The 7,987-nt window shown below is 31.9% G+C and overlaps 1 long non-coding RNA gene across 4 annotated transcripts; it reads left to right on the top strand.

The window, feature by feature from the left end:
* Positions 1–965: 965 nt before the first annotated feature.
* Positions 966–3,948, top strand: LOC140954426 (uncharacterized). Of its 4 annotated transcripts, XR_012167642.1 has the most exons (5): positions 966–1,717; positions 2,265–2,343; positions 2,941–3,358; positions 3,543–3,584; positions 3,890–3,948. It is a non-coding gene; the product is annotated as an uncharacterized lncRNA (long non-coding RNA). The 4 variants fall into 4 exon arrangements; XR_012167641.1 differs by lacking the exon at positions 3,890–3,948 and having other exon boundaries at positions 3,543–3,883; XR_012167640.1 differs by lacking the exon at positions 3,543–3,584 and having other exon boundaries at positions 967–1,717; positions 3,890–3,938.
* Positions 3,949–7,987: the final 4,039 nt, after the last annotated feature.

Here is a 7,987-nt window from a genome sequence, read left to right as displayed (position 1 = left end):
AACAATGGTCAGCCGGGTCACTGGTTTGGGCCAGTGACCAAGTTGGGCCGCTGGGTCTAGCCTAACCTGCACGACTAAGCTTGCGAATAGGCTAGACTCAGCCCCCCTAAAAATAAATAAATAAAAATAATAAGAAATAGTTTCATTTTTCTTTTAATTCAAATTTTATGGGTTTATTCACTAGTACCAAAGTCAGGAATACTATCCCTTTTGGGTTACGTAATATTTACCAACGTCAAAGTTGACAATATTTGTAGTCGAGTGTTCACTGACACCAGAGTCAGGAATATCTTAGGCAGACCATGAAAAACATAATATAACAGACTCTTAGCAATTTGAGACAACACTAGCAATGCAGTCTGCCTCAGGTAAGACACTAAAGGGATGATAATATTTTTTCTTTTCATATAACCAATCCCGTATCCATAGAATTTTGTTGACAAATTAGGGTCCTTAATGACCATAATATTAGATGGCGACACCTTAAACTAGATATTTTGCCCTCCAAAGAACAAGATGTCATATATTTATTCTTTTTCAAACAAGAAACTTTTAATCTATTGTCGCGATATCCGAGTATGATAAGTGACTTGTGCCTACAAAAAATCTTTTTTTGGTTTGGGGACTCTTCAATACTTAAGTAAGTATTATTTTAGAGAAAAAAAATGCAATAATATTTTAAAGATAAAAATTTTAAAAATATACATGCTAAAAAAATATTGTGAATGAAAAGATTATTACCTATACCTTACATTGATCTATATAAAATATAGTGTAAGTATCTCAGGTGCAACTATAGAGTACATATTCATAACAATTAGAAGAGGTAAATCAGTTGCTCATGGGACAATTAGTGTAACTAATATGGGTAGCTTTGGTAGGAGTCAAATTGAGTCGTCAATGATTAGTTTTCCCCTAAAAGACTGGGGATTATATGGAGCAATCTATAACTACTTGATTTTAGCTAAACAACCAAGCACATATTTTTTTTTCCTTTTTTTTGAAGGTGGTAATATTTAAAGAAGATATTGTTAGTTTTATTTTTCATTTTTGTCTTCATCATATTGATGTCGACAGGTGATAGATTAAGCTTCCGATAGAAAGATATGTTTTCAACAGCACTAGTTTCCTGAATATGATTTTGTATGGATGAGAGATCTCTACCCATCTCCTGTGATCGATGGTGGAAGCTCTATTTATGGTCAAATTAAGCTCTCACGTTAAGCATTTAATAATAAGAATTGATTGGGAACAACTTCTTGAATAGAGGTACCAATATGGCCTTAAGCCAGTTGATACGTCTCAGGTCGGTATCCGTATTAGAAGGTGGAAGCTCATGAGGAACTAGTTTAACATGCGTATTTCCAATTGAGTTAGTTGATCTATTGTAAGGAAGGGTTGTTGATCCCGAATAACCCACCTGAGTATGAGCATCAGAAACCATAAAGTTGTCTTTTTTCCGTAGTATTGTTCTTAGTAGCGCGCGTCCCTTCTTTGGTTAGTTGTCTTGTAGGGATTCTTACTAGACACTAACATTTGAGTCCCAATTTATATGCTAGACTCGGTTGCCATCAACGACATTTAATGCATCTAGTACTGTTCAGCGTTGGGAAAGCTGTCGACGCCTGTGTAGTTGGGTTCTAACTAATCTGGTCATTTTTGGACGGTGCTGGGAAGGAAATATGACTAGATAAATGCTTTTCTTCAATTTCATCAGGTCTGGTGTTTGTTTGGTTCCTTTTCTAATGATTGAGTCGTATGTTAAGATGCCACGCTGTTGTGTGGGGATTGGGTTCTCATCTAATCCAATAGAAATGCCTTTGTGCGACACCCATGGTGTTCTGCTCTGTTTTATCTTTAGTTATTGTCTCGACTGTTCTTCTTTATGGAATCAACTGAGTTCATGCTTCATTTCTTTGAAAAAAAGCTTCTGGACAACCCCTTCTCAGGTCTGGTTTAGATGTGGGTTTTCACTTATCCTGTTAGATTTTCATGTACACAGATGCTGGATTTTAAATTCTCTTAAATCTTTCTTTATGAGTTTGAACATATTTCCTTCTGTATTATCTGGATTGCATTTTTTTTCTTTTCTTTTGAAAGGACTGTTGAGCTAGCCTTTCGATCATCTACTGTCTAGATTGGTTTCTGGTTTCATCCCTTTTCATTTCCTTTCAAATAGGTGCTTGATTCTATTGTTTGCTTCTGTATTGCAATATGAGTTTAGAATTAAGGGCTTACTGTTTTTTTTGTTTTCTCTTCTTTAGTTGAGGTCTATGGTTGTGGGTTCTTACTCCTGCACTTTGCTTGCGCTGGAAAGCCTTCTCAGACTTTGGTTCATGGCAGGTACCATTTGACTCTCCATCTGATTCCAGTGAACTTCATTGCATTGTCCAAATGTTTTTTCTTACCATTTTTGTTGCAGCAATTTACATTTAGTTCTTTTTTTTTTTTTTTTCTTTTTCCTGTGGGTTGGTATACGTTTGATTCTGCTTGCCTTTCTATGTTTGTTATGATATCTGGTTGATGTTTTCAATTCATTGTTGTGTTGTACTGGCCTTTCATGCTTGGTTAGGATATTGAAGTGTCTTGGTCACTCCTCTTTGTTGCTCTTGAATCTATGATATATCTTTGCTTCTGCGTCTCTGTTTTTGTGTTTTCTCTTCATGTCATGAATCTTTCAGGCTCCTTTGGCTCTTTTTAAGGACTTGCAATCTTCATGGACATAAAGGAAAGAAAGAGAAGCTTCTTAATCACATTTTTTATAGTATAGATAGTTTCTTGGAATTTTTTTGTCATTGGTTAGCTTTCTTGCTTTGCTTGCCTCGTGATTTCCTGTTATGTGATTGCTGTGCGGGCAGGTGGTGTCTTTGCTTTTTTCTTGCAGTCTTTGGTATTGGTTACATCTTTAACTCTCTTACTGTCATTTTTCCTTGCCTTTAGGTGCAATACAAATCGTGGGCTTCATGGGAGCATTTGGAGCATATAAATTAGTCCCAATTGTTCCGTCGTTTGCTTTGCACTAATCTTTTTTTTTTTTAAAAAAAAAATTCTTAGCCTGTTTGATATTTTTTTGTTATAAGTATGTGAATTTCGATTCTTATGTGATAGAAATTAATTTGCCAATGTAGTTCATTTTATTTGTTTTTAGTTTCTTTGATTTTGTATTCCTATTTCATTTGTTTAAAACATTTCCTAGAATTAGTAAACAAATGTAATTTTATTTTTCAATTTATACAAGTTGTGCAGCCAGTGCATTTCTTAGAGGAATGAGATGAGTTTAATCAAGAGATGATTAAGAACGATGAGGTTTGATATAAACTTGGTCCAAAAAAGAAAAAAAATACAACCTTAGCATTGGGTAAGAAACACTATCTTCATTGTTTTGGTCTTTTAACATGTTTTTCCGTATGTGTTTCTTTGTGACTCTCTGGTATTTGTCCTTTGTCTCTATGTTGCTTCCCTTTTTATTTTTTTTTTTCCTCACATGCTTTTCTGCTTATGAGTATTCAAAGGCTTAAATTGGCTCATGTTTTGGCCTGAAGGATTCTGTTGAATGTGTTTGCTGTTGTTGCAACCTTTTCCAGGTTTGTCTTTGGTCACCTGTTTTTTTATTGCCATGTTGGTTATTGGTTTTTTTTCCTCTGGAAATATAAACTATGTTTGCCTTTTCTGCTTTTCATAGGTTACTCTTGCTCTTTGCCTTTTCTACTCTCCATCAGTTACCATTTTCCTTTCCATTTTAGCTTTGTTGCTTCAATCGCAGTGGTTCTCACCTTTATTGGTGTTCACTTGCACTAACTTCTTGGTTTACTTGAATAAATCTTTTCCTCATTGCTTTACTTGCAGAGCTATTTTCCCTGCTTTTTTACTTCCTTTTTACTCTCTCCAGATTTTCTTGCAGACTGCTCGCTTTTTTGGTTGTCCACCCCCCCCCCCTGTAGCATCAAAAGATTGCAATGTGCCCAAACATTTCTCCTTTAGGTTTTAAAGGTTCTTTCTTCTTCATCCTCTTCTTCTTCTTCTTCTATATATTTTTGTCTAATGCACTCTGCACTGTATCTTTTATTACTTTCTGTTTTGAAACAGATTGAGAAGTGGCAACCTCAAAAAACTTCATCAACTATGTTAATGAGACATGAGCATTAGGGTGCAAGGATTTTAATCATGACATTGTAAGCTCACAAGTTATGGCTATGCAGTGAATAACGCTTGCCACCCTGTGATGTGCAGTTTACTTTTGTGTAAACACGTGAAAGAAATAGAGCAGCTTTATTTTTTCTGATATGGCTATGCAGCTTTATGTACAGAAATAGAACTGTACATGTGTTATCGAACTCAATTTTTTAGCTTTGTCATATGGGGATTAGATAGATTTGCACCATTTCTGATATTTTGATTCTTTGCACTCTTGAATCTTTGGCATACAAGGTTTTTAAGATTGTTTGTTTCCAACCTAAGTCAGCCTCCTGCCCTGCTCCAACAATTCTGAACTTCTCATTTTCCCATATGTTTAGAAGTATTTGCTTAATGGGGCCAAGTTTTTTAGTTTGGCTGACAAGAAAAACATGTCATTAACTCCAAACCCCGTTTAGAACGACCCAAATTTACGTAGTTTTTTCAAAATCAGTCAGCTTCTTTTACATTGAAATTGATTACGATTGATTGAGAGGTTGAGCTACTTTTTTCTGGCATTTTTTTGTCTGAATTATTTAATTTCTGTTTTGCTTGGTATCAATATGTATATATAGATAAAAAGTTAATTTTTGTTTCTCATATCCTTGTGCTCTAAAAGACACAAGAAAAGGAGGGCAAGAAACGTTTATGTTCTTAAGATGTCCTTTCTTTATGCCTGCCTCCACCATACTGCTCAGTGTCAAAGGCTACAATACCCCATGCCTGGATAAATAGAGAGTCTGTCTCTCCTCTCTAAGTGCATTGGTGGGCTTCGCCGCCTCTTGTCTTATCGGATGATGTGTAGAGCTCTCTTCTTTCCGTTTTTGTTTTTCTTTTACACTATACAAATTGCTTAGTATGAGCTTAGTTTGTTGATAAGCGTGGATTCATAAATATGTATTAATACATTGGATCTAGGTCGAGATTGTCTCTTAAAGATGAACTATGATCATTAGTCGCCAAAATATAATGAGTTGGCCAAGACCCGATAGTAGATTTCTTGGTGTGTATCATGTTAAAACTAAAAGACTGATCTTTTTATTTACTATAAAATTATATTTTATAATATCATCTTTAGCTTCCTTTCTTTCTGTGAAATATGCCTTTGAATCATGAAACCGAAGGGTTGTTCACACGATATGATATTTAATGGTAAATGATATTATTATTTTCCTTGTACAATTTACAATGGCTCAAGAAGATTAATGTAGTATTTGTTTTTTATGTTAATTAGCTCTTAATTTTTATTTTTAGTAACATTTATTTTCAATTCCATCATTCAATATTTGATTGGTTAGAATTAGTCTTTATAATTTTCTTCGATTTACTTTTCATGTGACTATTATGGTCTCACAACTCTAGTCATAAGTTCATTCGAGTTTACTTCACTTAGCTTCTTTTTTTTTTTTTTCATTTTTATTAAAACAATTTTTTTTTCAATTTCATCATTTTATGTTGAGTTGTTTGTTAATTAAGCTTCATTATTTGTTTTGATTTACTTTTTATTACGTTATCTAATCTTATGACTTGAGTCATAGATTCAGTAAGTTAACATGTGTTGACTTATAATGTTTTATATATATATATATATATATATATATATATATATATATATATAAAATTAAATCCCCGTCCTTCATTATTAGGTTGGCTGAGAATCGAGCATCATATTTTTTTTATTTAGTTTGATTTTTTTTACCGTGATTTTTTTTTATTTATTATCATATAAATGAATGAAACAAACTTATTGAACTCAATTAGATTTAAAAACACATTAACATTACATAAGCCTTCTTTTTATATTGAAAATTATTTTTATATGGTGTGTGGCGTAACGTGGCCCACCAATCTTGTACAAGCTAAGAGAGTTGGAGGTTGCCTTACATGCCTCCACCTTTAGTACCTTCCTCCCAACTCTCGTCTATGGGTAAAAGTCTTCCTCCATTATCTCTCCTATAAATACAAATACATACATACCTTCATCGATGTAACCATATTATTTTGATAGTTTTATCTATATTATCTAGTATTTTGTTCATGTTTTATTATATAAATGCTTTGATAATCTTTGTTTTATGTTTTGATGTAAGAATCAAAAAAAAAAGAGTGAATTGAAGATAAAATTCAGACCATATTCCAACTTGTCTCGAATATTGATAAATTTGACCTCTAATCGATGGTTTATGCAGAACTAGAGTTGTTGAGGTCAAAATAAAGTGATTCTAGTGCATTAGAAAGTTAATATCCATACCTCTTCTATAAATATATATGGCAGGAACAATAAAAAAAAAATTAAAAAAGCATAGAAATCACAGCCTTCAAAGACAAGTCTCATATTTTGCCAATTTTGACCTTTGACTATTCAGACTTGAATATCTTGAATTAGAGAAATTTATTGATGCAAAAACTCAATTTATTTGGATTCCTAACTCAAAGACCTGATCAACCTACCAAATATCAACAAAAAAAAAAAAAAAAGCTCATATGAGAGATATAATTTTTTTAAGACACCCATAAAATGCCTGTCAGTAGACAGGTTTTGAGAAGAAACAAGTTCAATTTATTTAAATGTAGATTGTCTACTTTGAAAATGACTATTTTTATTTTTTAGGAGAATACAAACATATTAGAGGGATGCATTGATTATGTTTTCCTATCAAATAAAAAGAAAGAGAGGAGGCGGCCAAAAAGAAGAAGAAAACTCCCCCATTTTTCTCTTTTACCCAAAAATTAATGATTGTTTTCATTTGTTTTCTTTATTAGTTTTTCGGATAGACATGCAAGGCTAAGTTATTGTTTTTGGTTGAAAGGATATAGAAACCTTCTAATTTAAAAAATTATGAGATATATTCTATCTTTTCCTTTCAGTTTATATGATGAATATAAATGTTTTTCTATGCTTATTTTCTATGATTGTTTAATTTGATTGTTAGAGCAAATTCTAAATTATTATTCTGAACTAATTTACTATTAAGTTTGCTATCAAAACCGGTAGTTTTGTATATTTTAAACTTATGAAGCGACTAGGTTTAATAATTATGGTGAATCTATGTTGTTAATCTTAAAGAAAATATTCAATTAAATCAAACATAGACTATAAATAGTTATGCTATCTAGATTTATCAACCTATCTAGTTCTTAAGATTGCTATTAAATTAAATTACTAGTGTAAACATTGTAATTGTTTAATGGTTATGGTTAGTTAACTAATTAATATTAAAAAAAGATACATATTCAGAATATAAATTGACGTATTATTTCAATTATTAGTTTTGATTTCTATAGGTGGACGTTTACTTGAGACCAAGGTTTTTCTCTTGATTGTTTACTAGTGTAAACACTGTGATTGTTTAGTTTGATTGTTACAGCAGATTCTAAATTATTATTCTAAACCAATTTATTGCTAAGTTTGCTATCAAAATTGAAGTTGTGATATTTTTTGTTTTTGTGTTTTCAAAAGTGCTTTTGAAAAAAAATTAATTTTTTTTATTTGCTTTAAATTAATATGTTTTGGTGTTTTTAGATCATTTTTGATGCGCTGATATCACAAATAATTTTTAAAAAATAAAAAAAATATTATTTTGATACATTTCTGAGTAAAAAACACTTTGAAAAGCAACCGCAACCACACTCTCAAACAGGCAAATGTTGTGAAGCGACTAGGTTTAATTATTATGGAAAATCTATGTTGTTAATCTTAGAGAAAATATTCAATTAAATAAAACATAGACTACAAATAGTTATGTTGTCTAGATTTATCAACCTATCTAGTTCTTAAGGATGCCATTAAATTAAATTATTAATGTGAACACTG

This window comes from Populus alba, chromosome 13, assembly GCF_005239225.2.
Source record: "Populus alba chromosome 13, ASM523922v2, whole genome shotgun sequence".
Classification (NCBI taxonomy): Eukaryota; Viridiplantae; Streptophyta; class Magnoliopsida; order Malpighiales; family Salicaceae; genus Populus; species Populus alba.
This window is presented reverse-complemented; position numbering and strand designations above follow the sequence as displayed.